The following is a 19,475-nucleotide window of genomic DNA, read 5'->3' as shown; positions in this document are numbered from 1 at the left end:
AGTCTCAAAGCCAGAGGGAGATGGTTGCGATGCGGAGCAGGGAAACACCGTTGATGCGAGCTCTCTTCCACGAGCCCGGTGACGAAGATCTACCCGTCGTTCTATGCGGATGGCGAGAGCAATCAAGGAGTCCACATCTGAAGGAACCTCCCGGGAGAGAATCTCATCCTTAACCACTGCGTGGAGTCCCTCCAGAAAACGAGCGAGCAGCGCCGGCTCGTTCCACTCACTAGAGGCAGCAAGAGTGCGAAACTCAATGGAATAATCCGTTATGGACCGTTCACCTTGGCATAAGGAAGCCAGGGCCCTAGAAGCCTCCTCACCAAAAACTGAACGGTCAAAAACCCGAATCATCTCCTCCTTAAAGTTCTGGAATCTGTTAGAGCAATCAGCCCTTGCCTCCCAGATAGCTGTGCCCCATTCTCGAGCCCGGCCAGTAAGGAGTGAAATGACGAAAGCAACCCGAGCTCTCTCTAGAGTATGTGTGGGGTTGGAGAGAGAACACAATCTCACACTGCGTGAGAAAGGAGCGGCACTCAGTGGGCTGCCCGGAGTAGCAAGGTGGGTTATTAACCCTGGGTTCAGGAGGCTCGGCAGGCCAGGGAGTAACAGGTGGCACGAGACGTAGACTCTGGAACTGTCCAGAGAGGTCGGAAACCTGAGCGGCCAGGTTCTCCACGGCATGACGAGCAGCAGACAATTCCTGCTCGTGTCTGCCGAGCATGGCTCCTTGGATCTCGACGGCAGTGTAACGAGCGTCTGAAGTCGCTGGGTCCATTCTTTGATCGGTTCCTTCTGTTATGCAGGTGAAGGAGGACCCAAACGCGACTTAACAGAAACAGAGTTTATTAATGCTCAAAACCGAATAACTGAAATCCTCTAGATAGTAGAGGGGAAAACAACTGGAGAAGCGGCCACAGACTGCAGGTCGCTTCGGGTAGGCGCAGGCCGTAGTCAACTGAGACACCTGCTCACACGCAGCGTCTGAAGAAGGCACAAAACACGACAGGACAGGGTGATACACAATCACGGCAAAAAACACGACAGGACAGGGCGAAACGCAATTACAGCATGGAATACAAAACAAGGAACCGATGGAACAGGAACGGATAACAAAGGAATAAATAGGGAGTCTAATCAGGGGAAAGGATCGGGAACAGGTGTGGGAAGGCTAAATGATGATTAGGGGAATAGGAACAGCTGGGAGCAGGAACGGAACGACAGAGAGAAGAGAGAGCGAGAGAGTGAAAGGGGGAGGGGGAGAGAGAGGGATAGAACCAAACAAGACCAGCAGAGGGAAACGAATAGCATGGGGAGCACAGGGACAAGACATGACAATAAATGACAAACATGACAAGAGCAAAACAAATATGGGGATGAGGTAGTTGGGTGGGCCATTTACCGATGGGCTGTGTAGGTTGGGATGGAAAGAGAGAGAGAGAGAGAGAGAGAGAGAGAGAAGGAGGGAGGGATAGAGAAATGGAGACAGGGAGAGAGGAATAGCGAGGGATGGAGGGAGAGAGAGGTTGGGAGGGAAAGAGGGAAAGGGAGAAGGAGGGAGGGATGGAGAAAATGAGAGTAAGAGGGAGGAACAGAGAGGGAGGGATAGAGAGGGAGAGAAAGAGATGGAGGGCTAGAGAAACGGAGAGGGTGAGGGAGGGATAGAGAGGGAGAGAAAGAGATGGAGGGCTAGAGAAATGGAGAGAGTGAGGGAGGGATAGAGAGGGAGAGAAAGAGATGGAGGGCTAGAGAAACGGAGAGGGTGAGGGAGGGATAGAGAGGGAGAGAAAGAGATGGAGGGCTAGAGAAATGGAGAGAGTGAGGGAACGATAGAGAAGTAGAGAGTGAGGGATAGAGAAGCAGAAAGAGTGAGGGATAGATAGGGAGAAAGAGAGGGAACGATAGAGAAGTAGAGAGAGAGTGAGGGATAGATAGGGATAAAGAGAGGGAACGATAGAGAAGCAGAGAGAGTGTGAGGGATAGAGAAGCAGAAAGAGTGAGGGAGAGAGTCTACCATGGGACAGCTTCTGGAAGTGGTGTCTCCCTCGATGATTTCTCCCTTCCCCTGCTTCTCCCGTCTCTTTTCTTCCATCTTTCAACAAGAAAGGGTGAGCCTGTGTGTGTGTGTGTGTGTGTGTGTGTGTGTGTGTGTGTGTGTGTGTGTGTGTGTGTGTGTGTGTGTGTGTGTGTGTGTGTGTGTGTGTGTGTGTGTGTGTGTGTGTGTGTGTGTGTGTGTGTGTGTGTGTGTGTGTGTGTGTGTGTGAGCAATCGCAGATAAAGCAGGCTGCCTTGCCCACATGCTGGTTTGCTTTGGAGAGTGGCAAGGCAATCAATGTGTCCTCACAAAGGGGGAAGAGCATTCAGAAAGCCAACTGTTCCCTCAGGCCATGGGGGAGCGACAAGAGGGGGGAGAGGGAGAGTATTGAAAGAGAGATTGCGAGGGTTAGAGAGAGAGAGGGACAGAGAGAGAGAGGGGAGGGGAGATAGAGATGGAGAGAGAGAGAGATGGAGAGAGAGAGAGAGAGAGAGAGAGAGAGAGAGAGAGAGAGAGAGAGAGAGAGAGAGAGAGAGAGAGAGAGAGAGAGTGAGAAGGAGAAAGATGGAGAGAGAGAGAGAGAGAGAGAGAGAGAGAGAGAGAGAGGACAGAGAGAGAGAGAGAGAGAGAGAGAGAGAGAGAGAGAGAGAGAGAGAGAGAGAGAGAGAGAGAGAGAGAGAGAGAGAAAGAATGAAAGAAAATAAGCGAGCGAGAGAGGGAGAAGGAAGTAACAACATGTTTTCCTGAGGAGAAATAATGTCCGTCGGGGGACATTATGTCAGAGTCCAAAAAACTTTGAAAAACATTGAAATACACATGGATAGCAACCCAGCTAACACATTTGGTTACTTTGAAGTTTCCCATTGGTTCTGGGAATTAAGCCAGAAGTTTCCGAAACGGTAAAACTGAACGTTTTTTAATTCATTCTGAGAATGGAAATGAAAATTTCACTTGTTCTGGGAACGTACATTATTTTAGATCCAGGGAGGTTCTGGGAACGTACATTATTTTAGATCCAGGGAGGTTCTGGGAACGTACATTATTTTAGATCCAGGGAGGTTCTGGGAACGTACATTATTTTAGATCCAGGGAGGTTCTGGGGAACGTACATTATTTTAGTTCCAGGGAGGTTCTGGGAACGTACATTATTTTAGATCCAGGGAGGTTCTGGGAACGTACATTATTTTAGATCCAGGGAGGTTCTGGGAACGTACATTATTTTAGATCCAGGGAGGTTCTGGGAACGTACATTATTTTAGATCCAGGGAGGTTCTGGGAACGTACATTATTTTAGATCCAGGGAGGTTCTGGGGAACGTACATTATTTTAGTTCCAGGGAGGTTCTGGGAACGTACATTATTTTAGATCCAGGGAGGTTCTGGGAACGTACATTATTTTAGATCCAGGGAGGTTCTGGGAACGTACATTATTTTAGATCCAGGGAGGTTCTGGGAACGTACATTATTTTAGATCCAGGGAGGTTCTGGGAACGTACATTATTTTAGATCCAGGGAGGTTCTGGGAACGTACATTATTTTAGATCCAGGGAGGTTCTGGGAACGTACATTATTTTAGATCCAGGGAGGTTCTGGGAACGTACATTATTTTAGATCCAGGGAGGTTCTGGGAACGTACATTATTTTAGATCCAGGGAGGTTCTGGGGAACGTACATTATTTTAGTTCCAGGGAGGTTCTGGGAACGTACATTATTTTAGATCCAGGGAGGTTCTGGGAACGTACATTATTTTAGTTCCAGGGAGGTTCTGGGAACGTACATTATTTTAGATCCAGGGAGGTTCTGGGAACGTACATTATTTTAGATCCAGGGAGGTTCTGAGAACGTACATTATTTTAGTTCCAGGGAGGTTCTGAGAACATTTTACTATGGTTCCAGGGAGATTCCAGGGAGGTTTTGAGAACATTTTACTATGGTTCCAGGGAGGTTCTGAGAATGTTTTACTATGTTTCCAGGGAGGTTCTGAGAATGTTTTACTATGGTTCCAGGGAGGTTCTGTGAACGTTTTACTATGGTTCCAGGGAGGTTCTGAGAACATTTTACTATGGTTCCAGGGAGGTTCTGAGAACGTTTTACTATGGTTCCAGGGAGGTTCGTAGAACGTTTTGCTTTGGTTCCCTGACAGTTTTCCTGCGATATGTTATTGGTACCTGGTACTTCCTGTATATAACCATGTTATTACCTGGTACTTCCTGTACATAGCCATGTTATTACCTGGTACTTCCTGTATATAGCCATGTTATTACCTGGTACTTCCTGTATATAGCAATGTTATTACCTGGTACTTCCTGTATATAGCCATGTTATTACCTGGTACTCCCTGTATATAGCCATGTTATTACCTGGTACTTCCTGTACATAGCCATGTTATTACCTGGTACTTCCTGTATATAACCATGTTATTACCTGGTACTTCCTGTACATAGCCATGTTATTACCTGGTACTTCCTGTATATAGCCATGTTATTACCTGGTACTCCCTGTATATAGCCATGTTATTACCTGGTACTTCCTGTATATAGCCATGTTATTACCTGGTACTTCCTGTATATAACCATGTTATTACCTGGTACTTCCTGTACATAGCCATGTTATTACCTGGTACTTCCTGTATATAGCCATGTTATTACCTGGTACTTCCTGTATATAGCCATGTTATTACCTGGTACTCCCTGTATATAGCCATGTTATTACCTGGTACTTCCTGTATATAGCCATGTTATTACCTCCCTGTATATAACCATGTTATTACCTGGTACTTCCTGTATATAGCCATGTTATTACCTAGTACTCCCTGTATATAGCCATGTTATTACCTGGTACTTCCTGTATATAGCCATGTTATTACCTGGTACTTCCTGTATATAGCCATGTTATTACCTGGTGGTACTCCCTGTATATAACCATGTTATTACCTCCCTGTATATAGCCATGTTATTACCTGGTACTTCCTGTATATAGCCATGCTATTACCTCCCTGTATATAGCCATGTTATTACCTGGTACTTCCTGTATATAGCCATGTTATTACCTGGTACTTCCTGTATATAGCCATGTTATTACCTGGTACTTCCTGTATATAGCCATGTTATTACCTGGTACTCCCTGTATATAACCATGTTATTACCTCCCTGTATATAGCCATGTTATTACCTGGTACTTCCTGTATATAACCATGTTATTACCTCCCTGTATATAGCCATGTTATTACCTGGTACTTCTTGTATATAGCCATGCTATTACCTCCCTGTATATAGCCATGTTATTACCTGGTACTTCCTGTATATAGCCATGCTATTACCTCCGTGTATATAGCCATGTTATTACCTGGTACTTCCTGTATATAGCCATGTTATTACCTGGTACTTCCTGTATATAGCCATGTTATTACCTGGTACTCCCTGTATATAACCATGTTATTACCTCCCTGTATATAGCCATGTTATTACCTGGTACTTCCTGTATATAGCCATGCTATTACCTCCCTGTATATAGCCATGTTATTACCTGGTACTTCCTGTATATAGCCATGTTATTACCTGGTACTTCCTGTATATAACCATGTTATTATCTGGTACTTCCTGTACATAGCCATGTTATTACCTGGTACTTCCTGTACATAGCCATGTTATTACCTGGTACTTCCTGTATATAGCCATGTTATTACCTGGTACTTCCTGTATATAGCCATGTTATGACCTGGTACTTCCTGTATATAGCCATGTTATTACCTGGTACTTCCTGTATATAGCCAGCCATGTTATTACCTCCCTGTATATAGCCATGTTATTACCTGGTACTTCCTGTATATAGCCATGTTATTACCTGGTACTCCCTGTATATAGCCATGTTATTACCTGGTACTTCCTGTATATATCCATGTTATTAACTGGTACTTCCTGTATATAGCCATGTTATTACCTGGTACTTCCTGTATATAGCCATGTTATTACCTGGTACTTCCTGTATATAGCCATGTTATTACATGGTACTCCCTGTATATAGCCATGTTATTACCTGGTACTTCCTGTATATAGCCATGTTATTACCTCCCTGTATATAGCCATGTTATTACCTGGTACTTCCTTTATATAGCCATGTTATTACTTGGTACTTCCTGTATATAGCCATGTTATTACCTGGTACTTCCTGTATATAGCCATGCTATTACCTCCCTGTATATAGCCACGTTATTACCTGGTACTTCCTTTATATAGCCATGTTATTACTTGGTACTTCCTGTATATAGCCATGTTATTACCTGGTACTTCCTGTATATAGCCATGTTATTACCTGGTACTTCCTGTATATAGCCATGTTATTACCTGGTACTCCCTGTATATAGCCATGTTATTACCTGGTACTCCCTGTATATAGCCATGTTATTACCTGGTAATTCCTGTATATAGCCATGTTATTACCTGGTACTTCCTGTATATAGCCATGTTATTACCTGGTACTCCCTGTATATAGCCATGTTATTACCTGGTACTTCCTGTATATAGCCATGTTATTACCTGGTACTTCCTGTATATATCCATGTTATTCTAACGTATTATTGTTATTCCTCTGTTTATATTATTTCATCTTTAACTCTGCGTTGTTGGAAAAGGACCTGTCAGCAAGAATTTCACTGTTAGTCTCCAAACCTGTTGATTACAAACCATGTGACAAATACATTTTGATTTGAGTGATTTGATTAATCTTACTGTTTGGTCATTTGCTATTTTAAAATGTGCAAAGAATCAATAAAAGGTTGTTCGTAGATTTATAGAATATAATCATTATGACAATTATAACGTAATCATTGATTTAAAAAACATGTTTTTAATGATGAGCACTCAATCAATCATAAACAAAAGGAAACAGACAGATTAAATTCAAGTCACAGTCGTATTTTCATCAATATATTTCAAACAATCAATCAACAGATGGAACGATTGACACAGTCAGTGAAGTCTGTTGCGGATCTCGAGGCTTCTCACCATTTCTAATCAATGTTGTGATATGAGGAAGTTTAGAGGGAGTTACCATAGACATAGAATAACTAGAATAGAACAAATAGAATGACATTCTATTCTAGTCTATGGGAGATGCAACCACAGAACTAAAATGAGATTGCATGTCTACAGGTGCATCACCTTAGTATGAGAATGACTAGAATGTAGAATGTAATATAATGTGATTCTATTTCAGTGGGAGTTGCAATAGCTTGTGTATCCCCATGAAAAGCAGTACAGTAGTAGTCCTGTTAGTTAGCAGTTAGCATGGAGGACAGTAGAGAGGTTGTCCTGTCAGTTAGCAGATAGCATGGAGGACAATAGAGTAGTAGTCCTGTTAGCTAGCATGGAGGACAGTATATAGGTAGTCCTGTTAGTTAGCAGCTAGCATGGAGGACAATAGAGTAGTAGTCCTGTTAGTTAGCAGTTAGCATGGAGAACAGTAGAGTGGTAGTCCTGTTAGTTAGCAGTTAGCATGGAGGACAGTAGAGCAGTAGTCCTGGTAGTTAGCATGGAGGACAGCAGAGCAGTAGTCCTGGTAGTTAGCAGTTAGCATTGAGGACAGCAGAGCAGTAGTCCTGGTAGTTAGCAGTTAGCATTGAGGACAGCAGAGCAGTAGTCCTGTTAGTTAGCAGTTAGCATTGAGAACAGCAGAGCAGTAGTCTTCGTAGTTAGCAGTTAGCATTGAGGACAGCAGAGCAGTAGTCCTGGTAGTTAGCAGTTAGCATTGAGGACAGCAGAGCAGTAGTCCTGTTAGTTAGCAGTTAGCATTGAGGACAGCAGAGCAGTAGTCCTGGTAGTTAGCAGTTAGCATTGAGGACAGCAGAGCAGTAGTCTTCGTAGTTAGCAGTTAGCATTGAGGACAGCAGAGCAGTAGTCCTGGTAGTTAGCAGTTAGCATTGAGGACAGCAGAGCAGTAGTCCTGGTAGTTAGCAGTTAGCATTGAGGACAGCAGAGCAGTAGTCCTGTTAGTTAGCAGTTAGCATTGAGAACAGCAGAGCAGTAGTCTTCGTAGTTAGCAGTTAGCATTGAGGACAGCAGAGCAGTAGTCCTGGTAGTTAGCAGTTAGCATTGAGGACAGCAGAGCAGTAGTCCTGTTAGTTAGCAGTTAGCATTGAGGACAGCAGAGCAGTAGTCTTCGTAGTTAGCATGGAGGACAGTAGAACAGTAGTCCTGTTAGTTAGCAGTTAGCATGGAGGACAGTAGAGCAGTAGCCCTGGCAGTTAGCATGGAGGACAGTAGAGCAGTAGTCCTGGCAGTTAGCATGGAGGACAGTACAGCAGTAGTCCTGGTAGTTAGCATTGAGGACAGCAGAGCAGTAGTCCTGGTAGTTAGCCGTTAGCATTGAGGACAGTAGAGCAGTAGTCCTGGTAGTTAGCAGTTAGCATGGAGGACAGTAGAGCAGTAGTCCTGGTAGTTAGCAGTTAGCATTGAGGACAGTACAGCAGTAGTCCTGGTAGTTAGCAGTTAGCATTGAGGACAGTAGAGCAGTAGTCCTGGTAGTTAGCATGGAGGACAGCAGAGCAGTAGTCCTGGTAGTTAGCAGTTAGCATTGAGGACAGTAGGACAGTAGTCCTGTTAGTTAGCAGTTAGCATTGAGGACAGCAGAGCAGTAGTCCTGTCAGTTAGCAGTTAGCATTGAGGACAGTAGAGCAGTAGTCCTGGTAGTTAGCAGTTAGCATTGAGGACAGCAGAGCAGTAGTCCTGGTAGTTAGCATTGAGGACAGTACAGCAGTAGCCCTGTTAGTTATCAGTTATAAACAGAGAGACACACCACACCTCTGGTAGCACACACACACACACACACACACACACACGCACGCGCACGCACGCACGCACGCACGCACGCACGCACGCACGCACGCACGCACGCACACACACACACACACACACACACACACACACACACACACACACACACACACACACACACACACACAGACAGATCCCTCCACCACCTTTAGTACAGTACACGTTACCAGGCAACAAGCTGCACAAACAGCAGCCATGCACCAGCAGCACCTGACAGACATGTTGAAAGGGAAACCAACAGTGACTCTCAGTGCCTGCCTTTTCACTCAAACACTCAGTCTACACACACACACAGGTAATTGTCTGTGTAAAGACAGTCTAGGGGGAATGCACTCTGGTTTAACACAGACACACAATAACGTTACGTGCACGGAGCCTATGGCTGAAAAGGAGAAATAAGCACTTGTATGTGTACATACAGTAAGTACATCACGGTTAAACACAGACAGACAGACAGACAGACAGACAGACAGACAGACAGACAGACAGACAGACAGACAGACAGACAGACAGACAGACAGACAGACAGACAGACAGACAGACAGACAGACAGACAGACAGACAGACAGACAGACAGACAGACAGACAGACAGACAGACAGACAGACAGACAGACAGACAGACAGACAGACAGACAGACAGTATGCTGTATGAAAAGTCAAATAGTCTCACAAAATATACAAAATATATGGTTCTAATTTACCTAACACAAATTTAAAGAAAGAATAATCTATTCTCTTATTTAATTTACAAACAATACTTGGTCATAGTTCCCTGGCTGGTATTTAAGTTGGGAAAATCAAATTGGATATGTTCATTTAAACCAGTGGTTCCCAAACTGTGTTTTTTTTCTCCGCCCAAATATTTAATTGAGTACCTCAAATATAACATGAATAAACATTAGACAATGGCAAAATGTTTAGAATTGCAAGAAAATTAGCTTTAAAAAGTCAACAAACAAAAAAAATGCACCCCATGACAAAATGTGTAGAATTGCAAGGAATTAGCTTTGAACCTGTAACATCTGCACCAACAAGAGAGGCGCGGGATGTTCCCCAATGCTGGAAGGGGAGCCTGAGTGAAAACGTTTGTGAACCTCTGATTTTTTAAACAACACGTTATTTCACATAGTCACTATAGATGCTTGTTTAGAGTATAGGTGCTTTATAATGTATGCATCTGATCAATCATCTGATAACATTTACAAGGAACAACCTCAGTGAGAAATCTTTTGACCACGACACGCAGCAGAGCGGTAGTCACATTAGTTAAAGCTAAAGGATCATTTGACCATGACACACATTAGAACAGAGCAGTGGTTCTGTTAGTTGTCCGTTAGCATTCACTGCAACTGAGCAATAGTCACGTTAGTTGTCCGTTAGCATTCATTGCAGCTGAGCAATAGTCACATTAGTTGTCCGTTAGCATTCATTGCAGCTGAGCAATAGTCACATTAGCTGTCAGTTAGCATGCATTGCAGCTGAGCATTAGTCACGTTAGCTGTCAGTTAGCATTCATTGCAGCTGAGCAATAGTCACGTTAGCTGTCAGTTAGCATGCATTGCAGCTGAGCAATAGTCACGTTAGCTGTCAGTTAGCATGCATTGCAGCTGAGCAATAGTCACGTTAGCTGTCAGTTAGCATGCATTGCAGCTGAGTAATAGTCACATTAGTTGTCCGTTAGCATTCATTGCAGCTGTGCAATAGTCACGTTAGCTGTCAGTTAGCATGCATTGCAGCTGAGCAATAGTCACGTTAGCTGTCAGTTAGCATGCATTGCAGCTGAGCAATAGTCACGTTAGCTGTCAGTTAGCATGCATTGCAGCTGAGCAATAGTCACGTTAGCTGTCAGTTAGCATGCATTGCAGCTGAGCAATAGTCACGTTAGCTGTCAGTTAGCATGCATTGCAGCTGAGCAATAGTCACGTTAGCTGTCAGTTAGCATGCATTGCAGCTGAGCAATAGTCACGTTAGCTGTCAGTTAGCATGCATTGCAGCTGAGCAATAGTCACGTTAGCTGTCAGTTAGCATGCATTGCAGCTGAGCAATAGTCACATTAGTTGTCGGTTAGCATTCATTGCAGCTGAGAGGTCATCACGTTAGTTCAAGCTAAAGGATCATTGACCATTGACCATGACACACACATTAAAACAAATAACAATTTGTAGCAGAGGAAAGAGTCTTGAATGATATTGTGTAAGTCCCAAATGGCATAGTACACTAGATTTTGGGCCCTGGTCAAAATGTGTTCACTATGTAGGGAATAGGGAGCGGTTCGGGACGCAAAACTGATCTACGTATCGATCGCTAAGCACCTCTGTCCTCTTCTACTTCAAAACAGCATTAGAGCTTTAAACAATGAATGAGTACGCTTGTATAACACATCAACAGCATTATAGGGAGCAGACGCTGGTCTTGTTATCTGGCCCATCATTTAATTTAAAAATAAATGTATTTCACCTTTATTTAACCAGGTAGGCTAGTTGAGAACACCTTTATTTAAACCAGGTAGGCTAGTTGAGAACACCTTTATTTAACCAGGTAGGCTAGTTGAGAACAAGTTCTCATTGACAACTGCAACCTGGCCAAGATAAAGCAAAGCAGTGCCACACAAACAACACAGAGTTACACATGGAATAAACAAGCGTACAGTCAATAAATAAAAAATAGAAAGAAAGTCTATATACAAGTCTATATAGTGTGTGCAAATGGCGTGAGGAGGTAAGGCAATAAATAGGCCATAGAAGTAGAGTAATTACAATTTAGCAAATTAACACTGGAGTGATAGAGGAGCAGATGATGATGTGCAAGTAGTGATACTGGTGTGCAAAAGTGTGTGCAAAAGAGCAGAAAAGTAAATGAAAACAATATGGGGATGAGGTAGGTAGATTGGGTGGGCTATTTACAGATGGGCTATGTACAGCTGCAGCGATCGGTTAGCTGCTCAGGGAGCTGATGTTTAAAATTGATGTTAACTTCTTTGGGACTGGGGGGCAGTATTGAGTAGCTTGGATGAATAAGGTGCCCAGAGTAAAGTGCCTGCAACTCAGGCCCATTTGCTAATATATGCATAGTATTAGTAGATTTGGATGGAAACCACTCTGAAGTTTCTAAAAGTGTTTGAATAATGTCTGTGAGTATAACAGAACTCACATGACAGGCAAAAACCTGAGATAAAATCCAACCAGGAAGTGGGAAATCTGAGGTTTGAAGTTTTTCAAATCATTGCCTATCGAATATACAGTATCTATGGAGTCATATTGCACATCCTAAGGCTTCCACTAGATGTGAACAGTCTTTAGAACCTTGTTTGATGCTTCCTCTGAAGGAGGGGGGAATGAGAGCTGAATGAGTCAGTGGTCTGCCAGAGTGCCATGAGCTGACCACGCACGCTCATGTGAGTCAGCTGCGTTCCATTGCATTTCTACAGTTGAAACATTATTGAAGATTTTTGATAAAAACATCATAAAGATTGATTCTATACTTCATTTGACATGTTTCTACGAACTGTTATATGCCTTTTCGTCTGAACTTTCGCCTGGACATGCCCGCGCGTCCTGAGTTTGGATTGTGTACTAAACGCGCAAACAAAAAGGAGGTATTTGGACATAAATGATGGACTTTATCGAACAAATCAAACATTTATTGTGGAACTGGGATTCCTTGGAGTGCATTCTGATGAAGATCATCAAAGGTAAGTGAATATTTATAATGCTATTTCTGACTTCTGTTGACTCCACAACATGGCGGATATCTGTATGGCTTGTTTTGGTCTCTGAGCACCGTAGATTATTGCATGGTGTGCTTTTTCAGTAAAGTTTCTTAAAAATCTGACACAGCGGTTGCATTAAGGAGAAGTGGATCTAAAGTTCCATGCATTACTGTTGTATCTTTTATCAATGTTTATTATGAGTATTTCTGTAAATTGATGTGGCTCTCTGCAAAATCACCAGACTACTGAACATAACACGCCAATGTAAACTGAGATTAACTCTCTGTTGGAAACTAGACCGTCATTAAAAATAAGAATTTGTTCTTAACTGAGTTAAATAAAGATTTTTTAAAAATTGCCAAAGACACGACAGTAGACAGAGGTTACCTACCAAATGGCACCCAGTTCCAATATAGTGCAATACGTTTAGCCAGAACCTGCATGGTGGTGGCAGCATCATGCTGGGTGATGTCCTTAATCGGCAGGGACTGGGAAACTGGTCAGAATTGAAGGAATGGGGCCTCCCGGGTGGCGCATTGGTTAAGCTACCCTGCGCCAGCTATGCCATCAGGGTTAGCTCCCAGGCTCTGTCATAACCAGCCGCGACCGGGAGGTCCGTTGAGCAATGCACAATTGGCCTAGTGTCGTCCGGGTTAGGGAGGGCTTGGCCGGTAGGGATGTCCTTGTCTCATCGCGCACCAGCGACTCCTGTGGTGAGCCAGGCACAGTGCGCGCTAACCAAGGTTGCCAGGTGCACAGTGTTTTCTCCGACACATTGGTGCGGCTGGCTTCCGGGTTGGATGCGTACTGTGTTAAGAAGCAGTGCGGTTTGGTTGTGTTGTGTATCGCATGACTTTCAACCTTTGTCTCTCCCGAGCCCATACGGGAGTAGCGATGAGACAAGATAGTAGCTACTAAACAATTGGATACCACGAAATTGGGGAGTTAACTTTTTTTTTTAAGAATTGAAGGAATGATGGATGGCGCTAAATACAGGGAAATTCTTGAGGGAAACCTGTTTCAGTCTTCCAGAGATTTGAGACTGGGATGGAGGTTCACCTTCCAGTAGGACAATGACCCTAAGCATACTGCTAAAGCAACACTCGATTGGTTTAAGGGGAAGCATTAAAATGTCTTGGAATGACCTAGTTAAAGCCCAGACCTCAATCCAACCAGCAGGAACCCATTCAACTTGATGGAGCTGGAGCAGTTTTATCTTGAATAATGGGCAAAAATATTTGTTGTCTGTTTCACAATAAAACATATTTTACATTGTCAAAGTGGTATATGCATGTCATGTAAATCGCGGCAGGGTAGCCTAGTGGTCAGAGTGTTGGACTAGTAACTGGAAGGTTGCAAGTTCAAATCCCCGGCCTGACAAGGTACAAATCTGTCGTTCTGCCCCTGAACAGGCAGTTAACCCACTGTTCCTAGGCCGTATTTGAAAATAAGAATTTGTTCTTAAATGACTTGCCTAGTTAAATAAAGGTAAAATAAAAAATATGATACAACCCCCCCCCAAAAAAATCAATTTTAATTCCAGGTTGTAAGGCAACAAAATAGGAAAAATGCCAAGGGGGGGGGGGGTGAATACTTTTTCAAGCCACTGTACTTCCATCTGCCTTCCTGTTTGGGTCTCAAAAGGGTACCCCATTACCCTGTTGGGATTCCCTACTACCCTGTTGGGATTCCCCATTACCCTGTTGGGATTCCCCATTACCCTGTTGGGATTCCCCATTACCCTGTTGGGATTCCCTATTACCCCATTGGGATTCCCCATTACCCTGTTGGGATTCCCCATTACCCTGTTGGGATTCCCTATTACCCCATTGGGACTCCCTATTACCCTGTTGGGATTCCCTATTACCCTGTTGGGATTCTCTATTACCCTGTTGGGTTTCCCCATTACCCTGTTGGGATTCCCTATTACCCTGTTGGGATTCCCCATTACCCTGTTGGGATTCCCTATTACCCCATTGGCACTCCCTATTACCCTGTTGGGATTCCCCATTACCCTGTTGGGATTCCCTATTACCCTGTTGGGATTCCCTATTACCCTGTTGGGATTCCCCATTACCCTGTTGGGATTCCCTATTACCCTGTTGGGATTCCCTATTACCCTGTTGGGATTCCCTATTACCCTGTTGGGATTCCCTATTACCCTGTTGGGATTCCCCATTACCCCGTTGGGATTCCCTATTACCCTGTTGGGATTCCCTATTACCCTGTTGGGATTCCCCATTACCCCTTTGGGATTCCCTATTACCCTGCTGGGATTCCCTATTACCCTGTCGGGATTCCCTATTACCCTGTCGGGATTCCCTATTACCCTGTTTCCATCCATAGGACCAGAGATATTTACTCTACAGTATACGATCATGTTTCCATCCACAGGACCAGAGATATTTACCCTACAGTATACTATGATGTTTCCATCCATAGGACCAGAGAAATTTACTCTACAGTATACGATGATGTTTCCATCCATAGGACCAGATATATTTACTCCACAGTATACTATGATGTTTCCATCCATAGGACCAGATATATTTACTCCACAGTATACTATCATGTTTCCATCCATAGGACCAGAGATATTTACTCTACAGTATACTATCATGTTTCGATGGCCCAGTCCGCTTAAGCCCTTCCTACCTAGCAGACCCATTATCTGCTCAAATGGGATTATGGAGGCTAATATCACATGTAAGCACTCTGGTCTCTCTCGCAGATCCTCTCTCTCAGGTTTTGAGCCTTTGCTCTCCAAAACACAATATCTGTTCTCTCTAAGACATTAGGATCTCTGCTCTCTAAGACATTAGGATCTCTGCAATATAAGATATTAGGATCTCTGCTCTCTAAGACATTATCTCTGCTCTCTAAGACATTATCTCTGCTCTCTAAGACATTAGTATATCTAGTCTCTAAGACATTATCTCTGCTCTCTAAGACATTATCTCTGCTCTCTAAGACATTATCTCTGCTCTCTAAGACATTATCTCTGCTCTCTAAGACATTATCTCTGCTCTCTAAGACATTAGGATCTCTGCTCTATAAGACATTAGGATCTCTGCTCTCTAAGACATTATCTCTGCTCTCTAAGACATTAGTATATCTGGTCTCTAAGACATTATCTCTGCTCTCTAAGACATTATCTCTGCTCTCTAAGACATTATCTCTGCTCTCTAAGACATTAGGATCTCTGTTCTCTAAGACATTATCTCTGTTCTCTAAGACATTGTCTCTGCTCTCTAAGACATTATCTCTGTTCTCTAAGACATGATCTCTGCTCTCTAAGACATTAGGATCTCTGCTCTCTAAGACATGATCTCTGCTCTCTAAGACATTATCTCTGCTCTCTAAGACATGATCTCTGATCTCTAAGACATTATCTCTGCTCTCTAAGACATGATCTCTGCTCTCTAAGACATTAGGATCTATGCTCTCTAAGACATTATCTCTGCTCTCTAAGACATTAGGATCTATGCCCTCTAAGACATTATCTCTGCTCTCTAAGACATTATCTCTGCTCTCAAAGACATTAGGATCTATGCTCTCTAAGACATTATCTCTGCTCTCTAAGACATTAGGATCTATGCTCTCTAAGACATTATCTCTGCTCTCTAAGACATGATCTCTGCTCTCTAAGACATGATCTCTGCTCTCTAAGACATTATCTCTGCTCTCTAAGACATTAGGATCTCTGCTCTCTAAGACATTATATCTGCTCTCTAAGACATGATCTCTGCTCTCTAAGACATTATCTCTGCTCTCTAAGACATGCTCTCTGCTCTCTAAGACATTAGGATCTCTGCTCTCTAAGACATTATCTCTGCTCTCTAAGACATGATCTCTGCTCTCTAAGACATTATCTCTGCTCTCTAAGACATGCTCTCTGCTCTCTAAGACATGCTCTCTGCTCTCTAAGACATTATCTCTGCTCTCTAAGACATGATCTCTGCTCTCTAAGACATGATCTCTGCTCTCTAAGACATTATCTCTGCTCTCTAAGACATGCTCTCTGCTCTCTAAGACATTAGGATCTCTGCTCTCTAAGACATTATCTCTGCTCTCTAAGACATTATCTCTGCTCTGTAAGACATTAGGATCTCTGCTCTCTAAGACATTATCTCTGCTCTCTAAGACATGATCTCTGCTCTCTAAGACATTATCTCTGCTCTCTAAGACATTAGTATATCTGGTCTCTAAGACATTAGGATCTCTACTCTATAAGACATTAGGATCTCTGCTCTCTAAGACATTATCTCTGCTCTATAAGACATTAGGATCTCTGTTATCTAAGACATTATCTCTGTTCTCTAAGACATTATCTCCGTTCTCTAAGGCATTATCCCTACTATCCAATACATTATCTCTGCTCTCTAAGACATTATCTCTGCTATCTAAGACATTATCTCTGCTCTCTATGACATTATCTCTGTTCTCTAAGACATTATCTCTGTGCAACAGATATTTAACCAACAAAAACCTCCAATGGGTTTGGTCACACGTCATGTTCTTTCTGTGTTTACGCTTTACGAGTTTGAATCCATCACGTAACCTTTCAATATGACGAACTGTTGATCAATATTAACAAATAGGGTGTTCCAATGAACACACACACACACACACACACACACACACACACACACACACACACACACACACACACACACACACACACACACACACACACACACACACACACACACACACACACACACACACACACACACACACACACACACACACACACACACACACACACACAGACTAATATGTTTAGTTGTACAATCTCTATTACAATCCAGTCTTCAACACAATACTGCTGTTGTACAACAATGCCCTGGTGAAATCCATGGCTTAGACCTTCCGTATGAATCAATTTGTCAGGAAAAGTTCTTCAAATAGTCCAACAATCCGATGTCGCTTAAAACCAAAAGCCCACACCCAGTAAGCACACACACACACACACACACACACACACACACACACACACACACACACACACACACACACACACACACACACAAACCAAAAGCCCACACCCAGAAAATCAAATATGTGCTTGTCGTTATCCGCTTAAATCGTCTCCTGACTGATCCTTTTCAATGTGAATGAAACTAATGGAATCCTTTAAGACAGATAAATCCATTAGCTTAGTTCACGACTTCTAAATGCGTTAGATATTGTATAGGGCAGGAATATTGAATTACCTCGAGCACCCACTGTTAGTAGTCATGTTGAAATCAGACTACCGGATTAATAGCAAATTCAGCAACAAGAGTTCAAATCGTAGTTTTGCCTAATTTTGCGATGTGTGTGTGTGTGTGTGTGTGTGTGTGTGTGTGTGTGTGTGTGTGTGTGTGTGTGTGTGTGTGTGTGTGTGTGTGTGTGTGTGTGTGTGTGTGTGTGTGTGTGTGTGTGTGTGTGTGTGTGTGTGTGTGTGTGTGTGTGTGTGTCTGTGTGTGTGTGCGTCTCTGTGTGTGTGTGAGACCTGATTCACGCAGTCTCCTCTGAACAATTGATGTTGAGATGTGTCTGTTACTTGAACTCTGTGAAGCATTTATTTGGGCTGTAATTTCTGAGGCTGGTAACTCTAATGAACTTATCCTCCGCAGCAGAGGTAACTCTGGGTCTTGATTGCTCTCGCCATCCGCATAGAACGACGGGTAGATCTTCGTCACCGGGCTCGTGGAGGAGAGCTCGCATCAACGGTGTTTCCCTGCTCCGCATCGCAACCATCTCCCTCCTCTGGCTTTGAGACTGAGCCCATGCAGCTGGGAGGGATTCGCATCTCGAATAAGGAGAGGGAACGGAGGATCACCAACCGCCTGTGCCTCTATTGCGGAGTTGCTGGACATTTTGTTAATTCATGTCCAGTAAAAGCCAGAGCTCATCTGTAAGCGGAGGGCTACAGGTGAGCGCAACTACTCAAGTCTCTCCATCAAAGTCCTGTACTACTTTGTCGGTCCACCTACGCTGGACCGGTTCGGGTGCTACATGTAGTGCCTTGATAGACTCTGGGGCTGAGGGTTGTTTCATGGACGAAGCATGGGTTCGGAAACATGACATTCCTTTCAGAGAGTTAGAGAAGCCTACGCCCATGTTCGCCTTAGATGGTAGTCATCTTCCCAGTATCAGATTTGAGACACTACCTTTAACCCTCACAGTATCTGGTAACCACAGTGAGACTATTTCTTTTTTGATTTTCCGTTCACCGTTTACACCTGTTGTTTTGAGTCATCCCTGGCTAGTATGTCATAATCCTTCTATTAATTGGTCTAGTAATTCTATCCTATCCTGGAACGTTTCTTGTCATGTGAAGTGTTTAATGTCTGCCACCCCTCCCGTTTCTTCTGTCCCTACTTCTCAGGAGGAACCTGGCGATTTGACAGGAGTGCCGGAGGAATATCATGATCTGCGCACGGTCTTCAGTCGGTCCCGAGCCAACTCCCTTCCTCCTCACCGGTCGTATGATTGTAGTATTGATCTCCTTCCGGGGACCACTCCTCCTCGAGGTAGACTATACTCTCTGTCGGCTCCCGAACGTAAGGCTCTCGAGGATTATTTGTCTGTGTCTCTTGACGCCGGTACCATAGTGCCTTCTTCTTCTCCGGCCGGGGCGGGGTTCTTTTTGTTAAGAAGAAGGACGGTACTCTGCGCCCTGCGTGGATTATCGAGGGCTGAATGACATAACGGTTAAGAATCGTTATCCGCTTCCCTTATGTCATCAGCCTTCGAGATTCTGCAGGGAGCCAGGTGCTTTACTAAGTTGGACCTTCGTAACGCTTACCATCTCGTGCGCATCAGAGAGGGGGACGAGTGGAAAACGGCGTTTAACACTCCGTTAGGGCATTTTGAGTACCGGGTTCTGCCGTTCGGTCTCGCCAATGCGCCA

The sequence above is a fragment of the Oncorhynchus gorbuscha genome, linkage group LG11 (genome assembly GCF_021184085.1).
Source record: "Oncorhynchus gorbuscha isolate QuinsamMale2020 ecotype Even-year linkage group LG11, OgorEven_v1.0, whole genome shotgun sequence".
Taxonomy (NCBI): domain Eukaryota; kingdom Metazoa; phylum Chordata; class Actinopteri; order Salmoniformes; family Salmonidae; genus Oncorhynchus; species Oncorhynchus gorbuscha.
This window is presented reverse-complemented; position numbering follows the sequence as displayed.